Source organism: Cibotium barometz, chromosome 9 (genome assembly GCF_041138505.1).
Source record: "Cibotium barometz isolate CiBa-2024 chromosome 9, ASM4113850v1, whole genome shotgun sequence".
NCBI classification, from domain to species: Eukaryota; Viridiplantae; Streptophyta; class Polypodiopsida; order Cyatheales; family Cibotiaceae; genus Cibotium; species Cibotium barometz.
In genome coordinates, this window is record NC_141054.1 from 20,566,505 (window position 1) to 20,590,453 (window position 23,949).

The following is a 23,949-nucleotide window of genomic DNA, read 5'->3' on the forward strand; positions in this document are numbered from 1 at the left end:
GGATAGATGTGAATGAATGAGATGTGATGTGATGTGATGTGATGTGATGTGATGTGATGTGAATGGATGAGATGTGATGTGAATGGATGTGATGTGATGTGATGTGATGTGATGTAAATCGGGATAGATGTGAATGAATGAGATGTGATGTGATGTGATGTGAATCGAGATAGATGTGAACGGATGAGATGTGATGTGAATGGATGTGATGTGATGTGAAATGGATGTGATGTGGTGTGATGTGAATCAGGATAGATGTGAATGAATGAGATGTGATGTGATGTGAATCGGGATAGATGTGAATGGATGAGATGTGATGTGAATCGGGATAGATGTGCATGAATGAGATGTGATGTGATGTGAATTGGGATAGATGTGAATGGACGTGATGTGATGTGAAATGGATGTGATGTGATGTGATGTGAATCGGGATAGATGTGAATGAATGAGATGTGATGTGATGTGAATCGAGATAGATGTGAATGGATGAGATGCGATGTGATGTGATGTGAATCGTGATAGATGTGAATGGATGAGATGCAATGTGAATGGATGTGATGTGATGTGATATGGATATGGGTAGATGTGAATGAATGAGATGGGATGAGGATAGATGTGATGAGATATAATATGATGTGAGTAAATGAGAATGGATGAAGGACGATGGGAATACATATGATTGGATGTGGATTAAGCAATGTGAATTGATGTAGAAGAATGTGGAATAACGAGAAATGATGTGGAACAATGTGATGAGAGTTCGTTAGAAACTGTATTTATGACCTGATTTTAAATGACTGTTTTATGTCAGGAATGCTGGGGAAGCATTTTGACCATCTTGTGAATGAGGTCATGGAGACCTAAGTGATAAAGTTGCACAACAGCTAATGGAGAGTCAACGTCTCGCGTAGCAAGGTCGACCGATGTCTTGACCAGCCTTCGGTTCAATTTAAATGGTGAGCTTCCGGTATGGTGGATGAGGGACCAAGGAAGCAGCCTATGAGTGAAGCACTAGGTGACCTGCGAGACGAAGGAGCCTAGAGGGTGCTGACCATACGGTGCTCGAGCTCTGGGTTACCGAAGATACCCACGCATGTGTCGAGGAAGAAAAATGGAACAAGGTGTTAGAGTTGTTTTCTGAACTCGGGCATGGATCTGGTTGATTGTCCTTGCTGGTCCTCAACGGATGAGTCCATGGCTCTTTTATATGGATCTGTTGGTTGATCTTGCTCATCTTCAACGGAGAGTCCATCTGGATTTTCTTATGTGATTATATATCCAGGTACTATGAGCTAGGAACTATTGAAAAGGCCCCTGAGTGAACAGATGGTGAGCGTTCTGGTTGCCAATGATGCCATAGGTACACCGATGAAAGAATGATTGGAAATTAGAATTCAAACGGATATTTTGGAGGATTATGATCAGTGATACTATAGTTTCATTAAAAGATTGTCTTAAAGACATCTGAATCTATGAAACAGGCAATTTCCTATTGGGTGTATAACTGGTGTGACTATCTTGAAGTTAGCTTGAAGCGCCGGCTAGGGGGCCTGGGAAATCTTTTCCTCCTTGGTACCTAGGGCAAAACATAACCAAATTCCTAAATGGATCCTATCACTACAATGGGCGATTGGCTAACCCATGGGACTGATGGATCCCTAAAATGGGACTCAATTCTGTTATGGTACGATAGATGAATTAAATCCTAGATAGTCTTTGTTCTATGGAAAAGAATCAACGGCTGTGCCTCTTGATGAGGAAAAAAGCGTTGGACTCTATGTTCCAAGTACAAGTCTTTTCCTTGATCTGACCATGTGACTTATGGGTTCGGTCGAATCAATTTGATTAGTCAAAGCTCTTGACTAGGTTAGAATAAAAATATCCTCGAGGAATCGCCCGTGCTTTCTGAGCGAGGAAAGTTTTTTCGAGTTCGGTTTTGGAAGAACCGAGGGATTAGTCTCTTGTCCGGATATCCGTGGGCGAGGCCCCGAGTGAGAGGCTCTGCCATGTGCAAGAAGTGCTACTTCCGCTGCTAGCGCCCCCGAATTCGTTGCGCGGAGGGAGCAAGGATCTTTCATAAAATTTCTTACACAATAGTTAATAGTTCATAAGAATATCTTAATCCATGTAAGATTCCTCCTATGCCTGAATAATGAATAAACTTTTACCTCAATCCCCTGTAATCATTTCCTATTTTTGAATACAAGAAAATATTATTTTTCCTTGTTTTTACCTAGAGAGAAGAAAAATTCTAGAGAGAGGTAATTCAATATTGAGATATTTTTAAAACATATTTTCCTAAAACAGAGGTTCAAAATAAATTTTCCAATGTGCATTAGGAATCAATTAAAAATGATATAAGGGACCTTAGCCTAAGGGTCTAAATTTTCAAAAATTTCTGGATTATGGTCCAATTAAGGTTCCTATGGGCCAATAGGATTAATCCAAGTGTTGCGATGAGATAAATCCAATGAATAAAAGAAAATATCCAAAAATGAATAAATGCTCACATAAGATGAAGAGTTGACTGAGTACAAGGTTTATTAGTTAAAAATTAAGAGATATTACTAAAAAATGAGATATTTTGGAGAAATGATGAAATTTTGACACCTTGGTAAGGAAGGGGGGACCTTTGAGGTAGGCACCTCCTTCACATATGTGGGAGGGTTTTTTAATTTAAAACAATTGTGATATTTCTTATCTCTCCTCTCTCCTGGATTAAACTGGATCAAAAAGGGAGCCAAACTGGTCCATATCTTGTCTAAATTCAGTCAAACTGAAGCTAGAAAATTCTTGAGCCCAGTTGGACTCAGTTAGTGGCCTCCCTCACCTATAAAAAGATCATCATTCTTTTGTATTCTCATCTGTGAAATATACCATGCCAGTATTACATTAAAATAATCATATTTTCTATTATCCCTTAAAAATCCTCGACTTTTGGGGAGCTTGGAGATTCTCTCTCTCTTTAACAACTCTTGGAGCTCTCTTCTCTACTTGCTAAACCAATTGATTGGTGGGGGGCTTCACTTCTAGAAAAAGAAGCAAGCTAGACCTTGAGGTAAGAATAAATTTTATGGTTTTTTGTTAAATTTTCTCAAATGACTTCTCTTCTCAACCCCTCTCAAGCTTGAGAAGTTTCTAATTGTTTGTTTTAAATTCAAATCAAGCTTTCCCTAAGAATTTTAATGTGTAATCAAGAAAAAGTTAATCTTTATGCTTATTTAGAATGCTTTCTTATGTAGATCTCTCTCTCCAAAAAGAATAGTCATTCCTAATTCTTTAGCAAAAGAATGCTTCTCATTGATAAATTCTTATTTCAAAACCAAACTCTAAGCTTGTTAAGCTAGAGGATAAGAAAATGGTATTTTTATGCTTTTATGTTAACAAAATAATGGTAAATTCTTTTAGATTATTTATAAGTAGTTAAAAAACTACTTTAATTGATTCTAAATGGGAAAGAGATAATCCTATCAATTTGGAAAAAGAGAAAAAATGGAAATAGCTTAATCTAGTATTCAATCATAATTAGGTTTATGATTATGGTTAAAAATTATGATTTAAATTCGTAGTTTAGATTTAAGCTTAACTATCATATTTGCATTACAATGTTTTATTCTTTTGAGAAAAAATTAAAAATTATCAGTAATAGCAGCAAAGCTATGGTAAAATTTTTAGAAATAATACATAATTCATGGGAAATAAATTTTTAGTATTTATGCATAAATATTTAATTAAAAGAAAAGAGAAATTTTTAGTAAATTTATTTTTATGCAAAAAGAGAAATTCCCATGACATTTGGAATTCAATCATTTAAATAGAAAAAGAGGAATTTTTGGCTTATTTGAAATAATGGATATTTTATTTAATTTAAAAAAGAAATTTTAGATAAATTTATTTTATGTATAAGAATTTTTTAAATGATAAAAGAGGAATTCCCATGACATTTAGAATTCAATCATTTAAATGCAAAAAGAGGAATTTTAAGCATATTCAAAAAAACGGATAGTTTTATTTAATTAAAAGAAGAATTTTTATGGTATTTTAAGTAGAGAAAGGTTTAAATTAAATGTTGGTGTGACAAAAGAGGAATTTTCACCATAATTCCACCTAGAAACTTAGGGTTGATAATTAAATTGGTAGAAAGAATATTCCTAGACATTTTATGTGGATAAATCACCAAATTGATATTTACTCAAAATTAGATTAATGAAAGAAGAGTATTTTTATAAAAATCTGATATTCTCATATAGAACCAATTCTTAATCTATTATGGAATGAAATTCATAAAGTTAAAATTTTCCTTATGGTTAGAAGTTCAGTAGATTTTTATCTGAAGAAAATCCTTAGGAATCAAAGCTAGAAGTAAACCGAATAATTTTGGTTAGACCACGACTGTGAGAGGGGCGGCCAGTAAACTACTTGCCCATCTCTCGAATCTAAATCAAGCAAAAACCTCATGACCAATTCCAATTCTTGACACAAAGAATAGACTACCGTTGAATTAGCGTAGTTTTCCCTTAACCAAAATCACCAAGAATCTAGTTGGAAATTCAGTTAAATGATGGGTAGATTACCCTAATGAGAGATCAATGATTCTCATTAAGAAAATCTGGATTAAGGGAAAATGGTTTTGTGGAACCAATCTCAAACTGGGAATTCTACTTGCATAGAACCTTTGTTTTCTTTTAAAGGACTATTTTATGCCACAATGCTGGAGGAAGCATTTGGTATGTGACTAACTAAGGAGAGACTCGTTTGCAGCTGGCGGGGAGTCATCAAGGGACATCGCTTGCGGCAAAGCTTGCCGAGGTCTTGACCAGCCTTGGTATGGTTAAAATGGTGCACTTCCGATGTACGATGGGCGAGAACCGACGAAGCGGTCCCTGAGTGAAGTGCTAGGACACCTAAGTAGGATCCTAGAGGGTTCTGACCAGGTGATGCATGGGCTCGCGGTTGCTAGGACACCCATGCATACATCGAGGAAGACATGGATGAACCCAAAGAATGACTTTTGTGAATGGAATTTTGATATTGGATCTCATTGGTTGACCAGCTGGTCTTCAACGGAGAGTCTAGATGATATGTTTTGTAAAACAATGGACTCAATATTTTGGAGGATTATGATCACTAATACTATGATTTCATTGAAAGATTGTTTTAAAGATAGCCGAATCTGTTTAAATGGCAATTTCATATTGGGTGTGTAAGTGGTATGACTACCTTGAATTTTGCTTGAAACGCCGGCTAGGGGCCTGGGAACTCTTTTCCTTGGTACTCGGGCAAAACATAACCAAATTTTTATAAAGGAATCCCACCAACACAGTGGTTGGGCGGTTGGCTAATCCATGGGCCATTTTTGTTGGGGTTAGGCTGGATCAAGGGATTCCTGCAATACAAATAGTTACGATTAAGTTACGTTAGTTAGAATAAGTCCTAGGAAGACCCTTGCTCTGTGGGAGGGAATCAGCCGGCGGCGGTGGCTGTGTCTCGCTACTATAAAGGAGGAAAAAAGCGGTGATTCTATAGACCAAGTGCAAGTATCTTCCTTGATCTGACCATGTGACTTTCAAGTTTGGTTGGATCAGTTTGGTTAGTTAAGACTTTGACTCATTAGATCAATTCTCTCGTTAGATGATTTATCCTAGTAGAATCGCCCATGCCTTCCGGGCGAGGGAAGTTTTTTTGGGCTCTCTTGTCCGGATATCCGTGGGCGAGGCCCCAAGTGTAGATCCCTGCCCCGCGCGAGAGGATGACACTGCTTCCGCTGCCACCGCCCTAGGAGGGGGCACCGCGGAGGGGGTGAGGGTCTCACAATCCATATATATTAGGTACTCCAAAAGTACCTAAAAAGGTGACGAGGTTTAAGCTTATCAAGGTACTTAATCCATTGTTTATGTACCCGTAATTAGAGAATTGGTAGTTTGAATATGTATCGAGTACTACTAAAGTACCTAAAATCAACGTCTCGGTACTTGATAGTTCATAAGAATACCTTAATCCACTGTTTAGATACCTAAAAATGGTAAATTGGTAGTTTAAATATGTATTAGGAACTTCAAAAGTACCTAAAAATTGTGACTAGACAAGTTTAAGCTTTTCAAGGTACTTTAATCCACTGTTTAGGTACCTTAAATTAGTCAATTGGTAGTATAGATATGTATTAGGTACTTAAAAAGTATCTAAAATTTCTTACACGGTAGTTGACAGTTCATAACGATACCTTAGGTACCTTAAATTAGTCAATTGGTAGTATAGATATGTATTAGGTACTTAAAAAGTATCTAAAATTTCTTACACGGTAGTTGACAGTTCATAACGATACCTTAATCCACTGTTTAGGTACTTGTGAAAGTGAATTGGTAGTTTAAGTATGTATTAGGTACTTCAAAATTACCTTAAAATGGTGACTGGGTAGGTTTAAGCTTATCAATGTACTTTAATCCAATGTTTAAGTACTTCAAATATGTATTAGGTACTTCTAAAGTACCTAAAATGGTTAAAATTGGTACTTTAAATATGGATTAGGGACTTCAAAAGTTTCATAAAATGGTGACTGGGTAGGTTTAAGCTTATCAAGGTAATTTAATCCAATGTTTAGGTACTTTAAATATGTATAATGTACTTCTAAAGTACCTAAAATTGTTAAAATTGGTACTGTAAATATGGATTAGGTACTTCAAAGGTACCATAAAACGGTGACTGGGTAGGTTTAAGCTTATCAGGGTACTTTAATCCAATGTTTAGGTACTTAAAATATGTATTATGTACCTCTAGAGTACCTAAAATTGTTAAAATTGGTACTTTAAATATGTATTGGGTACATCCAAAGTACCTAAAATTGTTTACAACAGTTCATAAGGATACCTTAATCCACTATTTAGGTACCTATAATTGGGCAATTGGTAGTGTATATATGTATTACGTACTTCAAAAGTACCTAAACATGGTGACTGGGTAGGTGTATACTTATCAAGGTACTTAATTAGGGTACTTTAATCCACTATTTAGGTACCTAAAATTGGTCTATTGGTGACTGGGTACTTTCATCCACCATTGTTTAAGAACCTGAAATTAGTGAATTGGTATTTTAAATGTGTTCTGGTGTTAATGTGCAGAGGGTGTGCGATTTTCTAAAGGCTAAGCTACAGGAGGCTAAGGCCCAGTCTGAGTGTCTGAGTTTATCAAAGCGATGATTGTTGATACCTTGAAGGGACTAAGGTTCCTATTATATCCACGACCACATGTTGTACATGAAACTAAGATGGTCTATGTTGAAGGAGATTGTGTTGCCTATGGGGAGTCACTTGACTCAGCATTTATAGGTGGCTCTTCCATGTTTGCATGCCAACATCTTTACCATCCATTCTGTTTTGCCTGCACTATGACCACAAAGGAGGTGTGTGTGAAAGCTGGGTGTATGGAGCGCATACCTGTAGTGGCCAAGAATTGGGTTTCAGGCATGCCGTTATACGTAAAGAATGAGAAGAGTAAGTATTTTTCTCAGGTTAAGTTACTCTGAACTAGATTACTTTTTAGTGTTCAATATTATTGCTTTATGTTGTAGAGGATGACATCCATTCTGAGTGTGAATGAGTGATGAAGGACTCCTCACATGTTGGTGCTGATAACATTTATTCTTATTTGGAGGGCCAATTCAATCTTGATGAGTTACTGAAGAAAACCGGTTATGGGGAAGGTGTGTCAAATATCTTTTTTTTTAACATAATACAAAGGGTTTGTTTTTTCAATGTAGTTAAACTACGTTGGTGAGCTTTTGATTATGTGCTGAAGATATCTCTGACAAGCTTACTAGCATTGTTGAAGTAGAGGATGATGGAGCTCCTCCAGTATATGGGAGTCAAGTAAACAAGCTGAATGTGCAGAGGGTTTAGGTGCTGAAGACATCTCTGAGAAGCCCACTGCTGCCAACATTGAAGTAGAGTCTGATGAAGCTTCACCAGTACAGGAGTCTACGGAGGAGTCTATGAAACAGGCTGAATGTGCAGAGGTTGTTGGTGCTGAAGACATCTCACAAAAGCCCGCTTCTAGTACTGTTGAAGTAGAGGATGATAAAAATCCTCCAGTACAGGAGTCTGTTCTAGTAGACCTTGATTCTGGAAATGATGAAGTTCCTCTAGGATAGTTGTTTGGTGGGAGGGGATTGAAGCGTCGTGGTTCCAAGGTGGCTGGCATTGGTGAGTGTGTGAATTGTATATGCTTTTGTGGTCTTGTTACTACATGGTATGTTACTAAAGAGTATGTTTCTTTATAGCACGTACCTCTGAAAAATCAAAAAAGTCAAACTTAGGCTGGTGACACCACAGACATGCATGAAGACCAGGAAGCTGAGAGCAAGAAAGAGGAAGACCAGGAAGATAAGAGCAGGAAAGAAGAAGCTGAGAGTAGGAAAGAAGAAGCTGAGGGCATGAAAGAAGAAGCTGAACAAGGAAACGAGGAGTATGAGAAGAAGCTCGAAGAAGTGCCACATGAAGGTGCTACACAAAACCAAAGGCCTAAGCCCGTGCTTGCAAAAAACTATGAACCCTATCCTGTTTATTTTATGTGTGCGTGTTGAGGTCACACACTGTATTGCAACACTATTACTAACCAGACTTGGGTTTTGATGAATAGACTTGGTGATTTGTATTGTATCACAAGTCTTATTTTGCTATTTATAATTTCGTCTCTTCTACTTCTTATTCAATTTAAACATGTTTCATCCCTTTGTTGCTAGTATGATTCCAATGTGTCTTACAATTAAAGTGCCTTGGTGGGCGAAAGAAGAAAATTTGAAGAAACAGTCTTATACAAGTGTAATCCGTGAATTGCCAGCAAAACTACAGGCAGGCTTGTGGTCCTTGAGGTGAATGGGGTTCTTCTTAAAAGCTTTCGATATGCACATCATCATGAAATTTATTATAGTGACCATTACAACGTAGTTGAGATCAATCAGTTTTGTTATTGTGTTGTGCGGAGAGATGTAGAAGACTTCCTTTTTAAACTTAAAAGGATGTGTGACATTATCATCTGGAGCAACTGCACAGTGAAAAACCTGGGTGACATGCTTGAAGTCATTGATAATTTCAAACTGTCATCCTAATTATCATCTGATGTTTGCTTTCCCATGTGATGACATATTTGGTCAAGAGGAGGAATGTGAGATGTGGTGGGAAACACTTGCTGAGATTCCTTATGCACCCACAGAGGTCTGTAAGAAGCTAGTTTTTCTGAAGATTCTGAAGAATGTGTGGGCAAACCACTTGGAGTTTGATTCCATGAACACAATCCTAGTTGACAATGATCGCTATATAAGTCCTTGAAGAATGACTATGAAAATTTTTTGGGCATTCATGGTTTTGATCCACAACTAACAAATCAAGACCCCTATTATCTCACGAATACCATTCTCCCTTGGCTGGAAGGATGGGTGAAAGACCCCTATCCAAGGTCTTATTCTCGAGGACATCCGATATTTGACATAGAGGATGATATCTTAGGTTTGGTAGCTAATTACTTTGTAGAACAAGAAGGATATGCATATCGAATGTACTACCTTACAAGGTACTGTAGTACCTAACAAAGTACCTAATATAATATAGTACCTAACAAGGTACTGTAGTACCTAGCAAAGTACTATAGTACCTAGCAAAGTACTATAGTATTGTGCTGTCTAACAATGTACTACCTTACAAGGTACTGTAGTACCTAAAAAAGTACTTTAGTACCTAACAAGGTATTGTAGTACCTAGCAAAGTATTGTAGTACTCTTTAAGTACTGTAGTACCTACCAAAGTACCTAACAAGATACTGTAGTACCTAATAAGGTACTTTACTGCCTAACAAGATACTATACCTACCAAAGTACCTAACAAGGTACTTTACTACCTAACAAGATACTATACCTACCAAAGTACCTAACAAGGTACTGTACTGTACTTTACTACCTTACATCCACTGTTAAACTTAGCACCTAATAGGGCACTGTTATACTTGGTACTTTATAGGGCACTGTTATAATGAGTATTTTAGAAGGTAATGTATGTGATTTGTTACATTAAACAAGGTACTTTACTACCTAACAAGGTAGTAAAGTATGTGATTTGTTACATTAAACAAGGTACTTTACTACCTAACAAGAACTGTACCTACCAAAGTGTTATAGTACCTAACAAGGTACTGTACTACCTAACAAGATATTATACCTACCAAAGTACTGTAGTACCGACTAAAGTACCTAACAAGGTACTTTACTACCTAATAGGGTATTGTACTGTACTTTACTTTACTACCTTACATCCATTGTTATGCTTACAAGGCACTACTATACTTAGTAATTTACAAGGCACTGCTATAATGAGTACTTTACAAGGTACTATATGTGATTTGTTACTTTAAAAAATACAATACTTAGTAATTTACAAGGCACTGCTATAATGAGTACTTTACAAGGTACTATATGTGATTTGTTACTTTAAAAAATACAATGGTACTCTAGTTTATGGCAAAAAACTCTAACACAAGACACTGTAGAATACCAAAAACTAACCGGTCAGTCACTTACATGCACACAACATTATGTCTTTACAAAAAATTTATGACTTCACTACAAGGAGTAGTCTACCATAATCTATCAGGAGCAGTGTACAAAACAAGTAATCCATAACACCATTTTTATTTTGAAAGTGTTATTCTCATTAAAATGGAATTTATGCATAGTAAAATGCATAAAAGGTTTATTTTTAATTCGAAAGTATTATTTTCCTTAAAATTGAATTCATGCCTAAATAGATGCATAAAAGGATTTTTATAAAAGTGTTATTCCTACTAAAGTTGTCTTTGAGCAGAGCAAACAAAGTAAGTGATGTGGCCTTGGCGAAAAGTGCTTCCAAACTATATGTGATACTTGATCTCAATGGTCTTCTTTTACAACGTTGTTTTTCCAAATCAAAGAGGTTCCAAATTTTTCGAGTGGGCAAGCAATGGGTTGTTCTTCGACCAGGATGCATTGAGTGTGGATGTGATGTATGAATGAGAATGGGGATGTGGATGTATAAATGTGGATGTGGATATGGATGTGGATGTGAAGGTGGATGTGGATATGGATGTGGATGTGAAGGTGGATGTGGATATGGATGTGGATGTGAAAATGGATGTATGGATGTGGATGTGGATGTGGAAATGGATGTATGGATGTGGATGTGGATGTGGATGTGGATGTGGAAATGGATGTATGGATGTGGATGTGGATGTGGATGTGGATGTACGAATGTGGATGTGTATGTGGAATAATGAATGCGAATGTGTATGTGAAATGATGTGACGTCGATATGAGTGAATGGATGAGATGTGATGACATGTGAATTGGGATGTGAATAAATGATATGTGATGTGAATGAATCTGATGTGATGAGATGGAAAATGATGCGATTGGATGAGAATCATACACATATGAATGGAATGTGGAATAAGTAATGTGGATTGATGAGGGATAATGTGGAAAGACGAGAATTCATTATAGAAACTGTATTTGTGACCTATTTGTAAATGACTGTTTTATGTCAAGAATGCTAGTGGGGAAGCATTTGGACCGTCTTGTGATTAAGGTCGTGGAGACCTAACTGATAAAGTTGCAACTGCTGAGACGGAGAGTCAATGGAGGACGTCTCGCGTAGCAAGGTCAGCCGAGGTCTTGACCAGTCTCGGTTTGATTAAAATGGTGAGCTTCCGGTACAGTGAATGAGGGACCAAGGAAGTGGCCTATGAGTGAAGCATTAGGTGACCTGCGAAGGATCCTAGAGGGTGCTGACCATACGGTGCTCGGGCTCTGGGTCGCCGAAGATACCCACAAGTATGTCAGGGAAGATATTGGAACAAGGAGTAAGAGTTGTTTTCTGAATTCGGGTGTGGATCTGGTTGATTAACCTTGCTGGTCCTCAACAGATGAGTCCATAACTCTTTTATATGGATCTGTTGGTTGATCTTGCTGTGATCTTCCACGAAGATTCCATTTTGTTATGAGAATATATTGCCGGTTACTATGAGCTAGGAACTATCGAAAAGGCCCCTGAGTGAACAGGTGGTAAGCGTTCTGGTTGTGCCAATGATGCCATAAGTACACCGATGAAGGAATGATTGGAAATAAGGATTCACCCAGAGATTTTGAGGATTGTGATCAGTGACACAATGGTTTCATTAAAGGATTGTTTTAAAGTTAGCTGATTCTGAGAAAAAAGACAATTTCATATTGTGTGTAAGTGGTGTGACTAGTTTTAAGTTTGCATGAACATCCGGCTAGGGGGGCTGGGAACTCTTTTCCTCCCTGGTACCCGAGACAAAACCTAACCGAATTCCTAATTGGATCCCATCACTACAGTGGTTGGGTGGTTGGCTAACCCATGGGACTGGGTCCACAGGGTTAGGCTGGACTGATGGATCCGTAAATCGAGACTCAATTTCTGTTTAGTTCGATAGATGAAGTAAATTCTAGACAAAAATTATTCTATGGAAAAGAATCAACAGTTGTGCCTCTCAATGAGGAAAAAAGCATTGGTCTCTATGATCCAAGTACAGTCGTTTTCCCTGATTTGACTATGGGACTTACGGGTTCGGTCAGATGAGCTCAGTTAGTTAAGGCTTTTGACTATGTTAGGGAAAAGTTATCCTAGTGGAATCGCCCGTGCTTTTCGAGAAAAGGAAGTTTTTTTGGGTTCGGTTTTGGAAAAACCAATGGATTAGTCTCTTGTCCGGATATCCGTGGGCGAGGCCCCGAGTGTGGGACCCTGCCTCATGCAAGAAGTGCTACTTCCATTGCTAGCACCCTTGAATTTGTTGCATGGTGGGGACAGGGATCTCACAGTTCGTATCAGAGCTATTTGCCTAATGAGGATCAACCGAGAAGCCAAATATGTCAAAAATTTATCAAGAAGCACTAAAAGGTTGTAATCGTGTGATAAAATTCATAAAATTTGATATTCAAACTGAAATTCGTAAATTAGTAATTGGGTCTTCAGATGGAAGTACCGCAATTGTATGGAATCCCTGACTTGCTTGAGGCCTAGACATGATGGTATTTACCTTATAGTTCCAAGAACCATGACTACCCGTATATACTAAGGGTATAACTGCAGCTCTTTACTGGCAGTATATACGAGTAAATCTAAGACTTGAAATTATAATCATTAATGCTATCCAGATGATGAATTCGAATGTGGTTGATATGATTTTTAAATTCTGGTTGAGAATTGATGAGTTGAATTGGATTCTGATTGAAAAATGATGATCCCTGAAATTTGGTTGAAATGTAATAAGTTGAGCAAAACCGCAATGAGGATGAATGTTACGAGTCCTTGTGATGATGTTCTTAACTGGAATGACTGTTTGGGGCATCATAGCATAGCGGAGGCTACACTCCAACCCACACACTTTTCAATCCGTGAATGCAACCCGGTTAGCACATAGAGGCTATCCCGAATGGGAGAAGAAGAGTTAACCACACACTAATGACTTCTAGTCCTACTCAATCCTTCTCAACACTCAAGCAATCAATCTTACATAATCAAAGCATCAAGATTAGGCTACACTTAAGCACACAAATGCAACTTATGCAAGGAACCTAATATGCAAAGAGCTATCACACAAGCCTCAACTACACATTATTTCAAGCACAAGCTTCATTACAAGCACTCTACAACTCACAAATCAAAACATCATTAAGAAATCTAGATTAGCAAGTATGTAGACCAAAACCTCATATCATTGAAAATGTAAAGAATAGAGAGTACAAGATTGAAGTATGAATGGAAATGGAGAGCCTTGGGAGAGCACTTGAGATGGAGCTATGGAGCAAGCTCTCTCTATGAGCCTCTCAACCAAATGACCAAAGAGTCCCTCTAGCTCTCAAATGGGCCACCTTTTATACAAAAATTCTAGAACTCCCAAAAGTTCCCATGTGGGATTATTGTCAAGCCCTCTCCCACATTCATCTACAACTTTGAACTCTTTTCAAGAGCCCTAAGTGTCTTTTTTGTTGCATCCTTGTATTGATCTTCATTCGTCATGCAACAATGACGTTAATGACTTCAGCCAATCACTATGAGATTAGTGGATTGTGCTGGCCGATTATTACTATTAACTTTTGATCAGTGGATCAAGTTAAGGGATGATAAATTAAAAATCTGAAAAATCCCCATGGAGGACTGTTCAGATGGAAAAAATTAGTCTGATGGACCATTATTGTGTTAAAGATATGAATGAGATATTCTGAATGAATTGTTAACTGATAATGCGTTCTATATGAGTATCTTTATCCCTTGATTCTGTGGGGAGCCAACCTATTTAGAGAACCCCGAAGTCAGTTGAATCAAAAATCAGATTGAATCATAAATAAAGAGACTTAACAAGAATTTTCGTATTGATAGGAACATGGATCGAGGTCGTTGTGGTAGAAATGTTAACCCCCAACTTGATGAAGAAGAGCTCGACTTGGATATTCGTAAAACTCTTCATAGTTCACAGCCTGGACCTTTCAAGGGTGAAGGAGAAAACTTGGCGAGGCTGTGGATAAGTGGATCAAATCAATTCGATGTCACCGGGTACAATGAGAAGAGCAAAATGGCTCTTGCAAGGCTGAAGATAGTGGAGACAGCTAGAGTGGCATGGAGAAACCACTGCGAGGCAAACCATCTTGACCGAAATACCCAAACCTGGACTGATCTCAAAATTTACCTAAGGATGAGGTTCTGTCTTCCCGGCTTTTTAGTAGAAACAAAGATGAACGAATTCTTAGAGTTAACCTAGGGGAGTAGAACTATTGAAGCATATCACCAAGCATTTGCCCTCCTCCTCAGATACTCACCTCCACTGGATGAAGAACAGCTGATGGCCAAGTTCATTCGGGGACTGAACGAACCTTTGAATATCCTGGTGAAGAATGCCAAGCAAGTTTCCATGGCCGAAGTAGTTCGGATGGCGAAGGATTTCGCCAAAGCCTTTGATGTCAAAGTCCAGCCAAAGCCAGCACCATCACCTTTCAAAAGGTTTTTATTCCCAGAAGATGATTCCAACCTTCCTCTACCTAAGAGATATAAGGGTCAACCCAGGATATGGGAAGTTCCAGAATGGAAGAAATGTCCTTTTCCCGAAACTCAATCCCCTAGATTTCAACTTCAGAAGTTCCACCCTTGAACAAGAGAGTGAAATGCTATAACTGTCAAGGGTTTGGACATCGTAGCATGGATTGCCTAACTCCTTTTGGATCAAGGTTTTCAGGGCAAGAAAATCAGGGATCAAGATTCCAAACTCCAGCTCCTTCCTTCCAGAGTAATCAGGGTTCCAAAAATCAGGGAAATCCCAGAGGTAGACCCTCTATCCAACCTGAAGTTTCAATCCAAAGTAATGCAAGACCTTCACCTCAGAATAGGGGAAGTCAAAGAGAGTTGCTCCCAAATCGGCCGTCCACTTCCAAGGTAGTAATGCTGGAAGTGATTGAAGAACTTAGAAGAAGAAGATGATGAAAGAGATCATACTCCACCTGCGAGATGAGGACGTCTCGCGGTTTTTAAGTGGGGTAGAATGTAAGATTCCTCCCCAGCGTCTCAGGATGTCCAGTATCTTCCCCTGTAGTCAAATCCCTCTTCAGAAATATAAATGATCTTGTTTCTACCTGTTTTGGCCTAGAGAGAGAAAATGTTCTAGAGAGAGTTATTCAGATTTTGGATATTTTTGGATGGAAAAATATCTCTTCATATTTAAATAAGTTTCCCTGAAACAGAAGTTCAAAAAGATTTTCAGAAGGTGCATTCGAGATAAATTATAATCTGTTCAAAAGGCCTTATCCTGGGGGTCCAGATTTTCTGAAAATTTTAAATTAAGGTTTTGAGGGGCCAATCAGATGCATTCAAATGTGTGGAGGAGATAAATGGAAGAAATAAAGAAAATCCCCCCAAAATGAGTAAATACTCACATAAGATGACTAAGGACAAAGATATTAGTTAAAAAAGAAGAGATATTTAGTGAAATGATGAATTTTTGATACCTCAAGATGGGGATTCCCCCTCATGAAGGAGGCGCCTACTTCACATGTGTGGTGGAGTTTAAAATTATCAAAAATTGAGATATTTCATCTCTCCTGTCTCCAAATTCAAGTCTAGTTCCAAAAAGTAAGCTAAACTGACCTAAAAATGGTCAAAAATTGACCAAACTGATCTGAAAAATTCTAGAATCAATTTGCTTGGTTAGAGGCTCACTTTTTCCTATAAATAGAAGCCTCCCCCTTTGTTGAAGCTCAATAGTGTTTTTTTGCACTGTTACCCTACTTCTCCTAAGAGCCAAAAACTGTGAATTTACTCATAATTCATTAGTTTTTGACCTTCCCTCTTCTAAAGATTGGTGGCCACTCTTGTTTCAAACAAGAGTAGACCCTCAAACCATCAAGCCAAATGAAAGCTCTCAAATTCTCCTTGTAAGTTGGAGATTCTTCTCTTTTCTATTTCATTTTATGGTTTTTTATGATTTTTGTCTTCTCTAAAATGAATATGATGTTATGCCTCATTGAAAAAAGGCATTCCCCTCTCTTCTTTAGTAAATCCAACCATTCTTTATCCTAGATGAATGATTAATGGATAAAATCAAGTTTTTCATAATGTTTCTCTTAAATAAGTAGAAAATGTTTACATTAGAATGATTTAAATACTCTTGGTGAAATTCTAATTAATTTTAGAGAATTAAAAATTGAAAAATAGTCAGCCATACAAAGGAGGTTATGGCAAAATTTTATAAAATTGTGAAAAAAAAGTTTTACTTTTTTTTATTTAAAAAGAGTAATTCCCATCGTATATGTATTCTTAAAGTGTTAATTTTCATCCTAGGTATAAGAAAATGCATACTAAAAATATTTTATTAAAAAAGTGTTACTTTCTTTAGAATTAAATTCTAAGCATAGAAGGAAGCATATTGAAATTGTTATTTTGATTATAAAAGCGTTTTTTCATCATAAATGATTTTTATGCATAAATGGATTCATAAAAGAAATTCTTTTATATTAAAAGAGTGATTTTCATCATAAATGATTTGTATGCATAAACATATGCATAAAATATTTTTTTATTAAAAGTGTGATTTTCATCATAAATGGATTTTATGCATAAATTAGATGCATAAGAGAAATTCTTTTATTCTAAAAGTGTAGTTCCTACTAAATTGGATTTATGCATGGAAAGATGCATAAAGAATTTATTTTGATCCAAAAGTGTTATTCTCATCAATTTTGATTTTATGCCTAGAATGATGCATAAAGAAATCTATTTTTATTTCAAAAGAGTTATTTTCATCAATTTTGATTTTATGCATAAATAGATGCATAAAGAATTTTATTTTTAATTCAAAAGAGTTATTTTCATCAATTTTGATTTTATGCATAAATAGATGCATAAAGAATTTTATTTTTATTCCAAAAGAGTTATTCTTATCAATTTTGATTTTATACATAAATAGATGCATAAAGAATTTTATTTTCAATTCAAAAGAGTTATTTTCATCAATTTTGATTTTATGCATAAATAGATGCATAAAGAATTTTATTTTTATTCCAAAAGAGTTATTCTTATCAATTTTGATTTTATGGATAAATAGAGCATAAAGAATTTTATTTTTAATTCAAAAGAGTTATTTTCATCAATTTGATTTTATGCATAAATAGATGCATAAAGAATTTTATTCTTAATTCAAAAGAGTTATTTTCATCAATTTTGATTTTATGCATAAACAGATGCTTAAAGAATTTTATTTTTATTCTAAAAGAGTTATTCTTATCAATTTTGATTTTATGCATAAATAGATGCATAAAGAATTTTACTTTTAATACAAAAGAGTTATTCTTATCAATTTTGGTTTTATGCATAGAAAGATGCATAAAATAATTATTTTATTTTGAAAGTATTATTTTCATTGAAATTGAAATTATGCATAGATAGATGCATAAAAGATTTATTTTTATTTTGAAAGTGTTATTCTCATTAAAATGGAATTTATGCATAGTAAAATGCATAAAAGGTTTATTTTTAATTCAAAAGTATTATTTTCCTTAAAATTGAATTTATGCCTAAATAGATGCATAAAAGGATTTTTATAAAAGTGTTATTCCTACTAAAGTTGTCTTTATGCCTAATTAGATGCGTAAAGAATCTTTATATCAAAATATTAAAATTCTCTTACATTCTATAAATAGATGTGATGAGATGTGATAGGAATCAGATCAATGTAAATGGATGGATAGAAGTGATATGAATCAGATAGATGTAAATGGATGGATGGAAGTGATATGAATCAGATAAATGAAAATGGATGAATGGATGTGATGTCCTGTGAATTAGGATGTGAATGAATGGTATAGGATGTGAAGGAATGTGATGGCATGTGAATCGTGATGTGAATGAATGATAAGGGATGTGAATGAAAGACGGCATGTGAATGCGGATGTGAAAGTGGATGTATAAATGTAGATGTGGATGTGGATGTATGAATGTGGATGTGGATGTATGGATGTGGATATGGATGTGTATGTATAAATGCGGATGTGGAAGTGGATGTATGAATGTGGATATGGAAATGGATGTGTGGATGTATGAATGTAGATGTGGATATGGATGTGGATGTGGATGTATGAATGTGGATGTGGATGTGGATGTATGAATGTGGATATGGAAATGGATGTGTGAATGAATGTAGATGTGGATGTGGATGTGGATGTATGCATATGGATGTGGATGTATGGATGTGGATATGGATGTGTATGTATGAATGCGGATGTGGAAGTGGATGTATGAATGTGGATATAGAAATAGATGTGTGGATGTATGAATGTAGATGTGGATGTGGATGTATGAATGTGGATGTGGATGTATGGATGTGGATATGGATGGGTATGTATGAATGCGGATGTGGAAGTGGATGTATGAATGTGGATGTGGAAATGGATGTGTGGATGTATGAATGTAGATGTGGATGTGGATGTATGAATGTGAATGTGGATGTGGATATATGAATGAGAATGGAGATGTGGATGTATAAATGTGGATGTGGATATGGATGTGGATGTGAAAATGGATGTATGGATGTGGATGTGGATGTAGAAATGGATGTGGATGTGGATGTGGATGTACGAATGTGGATGTGTATGTGGAATAATGAATGCGAACGTGTATGTGAAATGATGTGACGTCGATATATGAGTAAATGGATGAGATGTGATGACATGTGAATTGGGATGTGAATAAATGATATGTGATGTGAATAAATCTGATGTGATGAGATGGAAAATGATGTGATTGGATGAGAATGAGTACACATATGAATGGAATGTGGAATAAGTAATGTGGATTGATGTGAGGGATAATGTGGAAAGACGAGAGTTCATTATAGAAACTGTATTTTGTTGGAATTAGGGTTGCAGGAATGCACACACAACTTCAAGAAGATGAGGAAGCTTGAGCACAACACAGTAGTGTATTATGAGTGCCAAAATGAAAGATAACAAGCCCTAGAAGATAATGGGCGTATATACAATGCACGGGGGAAAAAACCTCCTAGTGAGGGAAAAAGTGCCCCGGCGGTCCTAAGTGTGTTCACACACATCACTACTATAATATGGTAACAAATCCCCCCTGGAGTGATGCGGTGAACAAGAGCTAGCACTCATGTATAGGGAAGTGTCTAGCTATGTGGACGAATCCACAAAAGGGAGTAAGCCCAAAGCTTTGCGAAAAGCTTCGAACTTCTCACGAGGCAGAGCCTTTGTGAAAAGGTCTGCAAGGTTATCCTGTGTTGGCACATAAGCCAAACTGATCTCTCCTGCAGAGAGTCTCTCCCTGACATAATGGTAGTGCACCTCAATGTGCTTCGTACGAGCATGGAACACTGGGTTCCGCGCAACTGCCAATGCGCTCTGACTGTCAGTGAAGATGGTGGTGGCAGATGGCTGCCCAACACCCAAATCAGCCATAAGGCGTCTGAGCCACACACACTCAACCGTAGCTGTGAAAGCTGCCCTGTACTCAGCTTCACAACTAGAAGTGGCCACAGTAGGCTGCTTCTTGCTCAACCATGATATGCATGAGCTTCCAAGCATGAAGCAAAAACCACTCGTGGACACGCGTGTGTCATAACAACCAGCCCAGTCAGAATCTGAAAAAGCATGTAAATCTGGCGGCAATGATCCCCCCTTGGGATAAAACAACCCAAGATGCCGAGTACCACTCAAATAGCGAAAGATACGCTTCACTGCCTGCCAATGCTTAATGCCTGGGCTATGCATAAATCTGCTCACCTGTGAGACTGCAAACTGAATGTCTGGCCTCGTAATGCATACATAAATGAGGCAACCAACAGCTGTCTGATAGAGTGTGACATCAAAGTGATCTCCAGCATCATGAAGACTCAACTTCAAACCTGTCTCCATTGGAGTAGCAATAGGCTTGCAGTCTTCAAGGCCAAATCTCCGCAACAATGTTTCAATATACTTTGTCTGACACAAAGCAATACCTCCATCACACTGCTTAAATTGTATCCCCAAATAATGATGCAAATGCCCCAAATCTGACATCTCAAAAGAGGCATTCAAATCAGCCTTAAAATCAGCAATATGACTCTTATTTGGTCCTGTGAGCAGCATGTCATCGACATAGAGAGCAATGATTAGATGTACACCATCCACACGTTTAACATACAAAGTGCTTTCTGTTGGACTATTCTGAAACCCATGTGCAGTCAAATATGCATGTATTTTTTCATACCAAGCTCGTGGAGCTTGCTTTAAACCATATAAAGCCTTTTTTAACCTGCATACTTTGTTTTCCTGCCCTCTTTGAACAAAACCACGAGGCTGCGATACATACACCTCCTCATGCAAATCTCCATTTAAGAACGCAGTCTTTATGTCCAGCTGATGTACATTCCAACCATTATGAGCTGCTAATGCACAGATGCTACGAACAGTGGTCATACGACATGTGGGAGCAAAAGTCTCATCAAAATCAATGCCCTTCTCTTGAGCATAACCTTTTGCAACAAGCCTAGCCTTATGGCGATCCACTGTGCCATCAGGCTTACGCTTCAATTTGTATACCCACTTAGTGCCAATGGCCTTCTTGCCAGGGGGCAAGTCACATAAAGACCATGTACCATTCTTCATAATAGCATCGTATTCTGCTTGCATAGCAGCCATCCAATTTTCTGAACTTTGTGCCTCATCAAATGAAACAGGCTCACTTTCATCGCACATACTAGAAACAGCCAATGCATAACAATCTGACGCATAAGAGGCACCATGAGAGCCAGAACGAGTGCGACTAGACAAAGGGGCATCCAACTTGCTGTCACGCAAAGTCTGCAACAGCCATCTAGGCATATTCCTAGAGCCCTCAATCTCTTGTCTCTCATCCTCAAGTGCATCATGCACATCTGCATCAGATATAGGCTGATCTGTGCCATCATTTAAAACCTGCATAGGCTGAAAAACTGCCTCATGAGGTATTGCACTTGACTGTGCACCACTGAAAAGAGGCAACAATGTATCATAGACATCACGTGAGCTGATATCTGTCTCCTTAGTACATGAAACCAAGGGCTGAACTGCATCTTCCACAAATACAACATCACGGCTAACCAAAATGCGCTTTGTCTGTGGATGATACAAACGATAGCCTTTGCTCTCAGCACTATATCCAACAAAAATACATTTGACAGCTTTGTCATCCAATTTTCTGCGATGTTGCACAGGCACTAATGCATATGCCAGGCAACCAAAAACACGTAAATGGCCAACAGATGGCTTGCGGCCATGCCAAGCCTCATATGGAGTGACAACCTGTAATGCTTTGGTGGGACACCTGTTTAGTACATAAGTGGCACACATGACAGCCTCAAGCCAAAAACCATGTGGTAGACTTTGACTCTTAACCATACATCTTGCCATTTCCATGAGAGACCTGTTTTTTCTCTCAGCCACACCATTTTGCTGTGGTGTATACGGCACTGTACATTGGTGTTTTATCCCACGCTCAGCCAGAAATGCATTAAATTCTGAAGACATATACTCCCCCCCTCGATCTGAACGGAGGGTGCCCATCTTACTTTCTGACACATTTTCAGCCATAACCAAAAACTGTTTGAAGCACAAAAACACTTCGGACTTTGCCTTCAAAGGATATACCCATGCATGCCTGGTAAAATCATCAATGAAAGTCACGAAGTAAAGGTAGTTTCCAAATGATGGAGTTTGCATGGGACCACAAACATCACTGTGAACAAGCTGCAATCTGCGTTCAGCTCTCACTGATCCATCTTTGGGAAAGGAAGCACGCTGCATTTTACCCAATATGCAGCCCTCACAAACATGCTTGACAGGTGCCTCAAGCTTAGGCAAAGAAGACACCATTTCAGATTTCTGCAGGCGCAGCAAACTTGCAAAATTCAGATGACCAAAACGTGCATGCCACAGTTTTGCATTTGAAATAGCCTGCGTATCCATAATAGCACATGCTGAATCCTCTACACATTTGCCATCCATATTGAGCTTATACAGCCCTCGACATAGTGAACCAGATGCTACAATGATGTCACCACAAGAGAGATCATGAACAGTACATCTGTCATCCACAAATTTTACAACCAAACCTGTTTTGGCAAATGCGGAGACTGACAGCAGATTCTTTTTGATCCCTGGCACATACAATGCATCAAAAAGTGTAAAGGTGTTGCCATTTGCAACATTCAGCACAATCTGTCCAACTCCTTTAACGGGATAAGAGGAGTTATTGGCACAAGTGACAGTATTCCCTGTGGGAGCAGACTCAAGGAAAGTGAATAAACTGCGCTGCGAGGTGATATGCTTAGTGGCACCACTGTCAAAGTACCATACATCTGAATCTACTGCAGACATACATGTGTCATGCAAAGATGGGTCATAACTGCACTGCGCATTGAATGCCCATTCTGTATCTAGCACAACATTAGCAGATTCATTGTTAGAAGGAGAGGCATCTGCAACAGCCATACCAGCCTCTTTCTTCTTAGCCTCTTTCGCAGCCAGCTTAGGACACGCTTTGATGACATGATCATTTCCCTTACAGTACTTGCAAAATGTCTTCTGTTTGTCACCCTTCTTCTCATCTTTGTCTTCCTTCTTTGGTTGCGCAGCATTTGCAGATTTCTGCTTACTAGAAGAAAAGCCAGCTTTACCTTTCCCGCTTCTCTGACTAGCACCGAAAGCTTGATCTGCGACACGCATACTATTCCTGTTTTGCCTTGACTGGTCTTCTTGCAGCAAAACAGAAACTAACTCCTCAAATGATAAGGCATTGGGATTGCCTTTCATCATCAAGCGAAGAGTGGAAGCAAAACCCTGATAAGAATCTGGTAGACCATTCAAAACAGTCTGCACAAGTGAACTGTCTGACAGGATTTCATCTGCAGAAATGAGCTGCTCTTTGAAATCCTTGATCTTTGTCAAAAAGCTATCCATAGAATCACCTTCGTTCATATGCTCATTCTCCAACTGTTTTCGGAGATAAGCAACACGAGCCTCATTTCTTGCCTGATACAATGTGGCAAGTACATCCCAAGCATCCTTAGAAGTCCTGCAGGAGCGAATATGTGGGATAATGGTACGTTTGACAGACAGCGCAATCAAGGCATGAGCCTGCGCATCTCTACCATCCCAACGAATCTGCTCTGCTGAAAGTGGTGGTTCTCGAACAGCTGCTACAGCACTTGTGCCTGCACCATCATCAACAGTACCTGTTTCTGATGTGTTTGCAGCATTTCCAGCCACCATAGGACGTGCATCAATACCCTGCACAATATTCCATAACCCCTTTGCTACCAATACATGTCGCATCATATATGCCCACAATGGATAGTTGGTGCCATCCAACTTATCCTCAGCAGCCAACATGC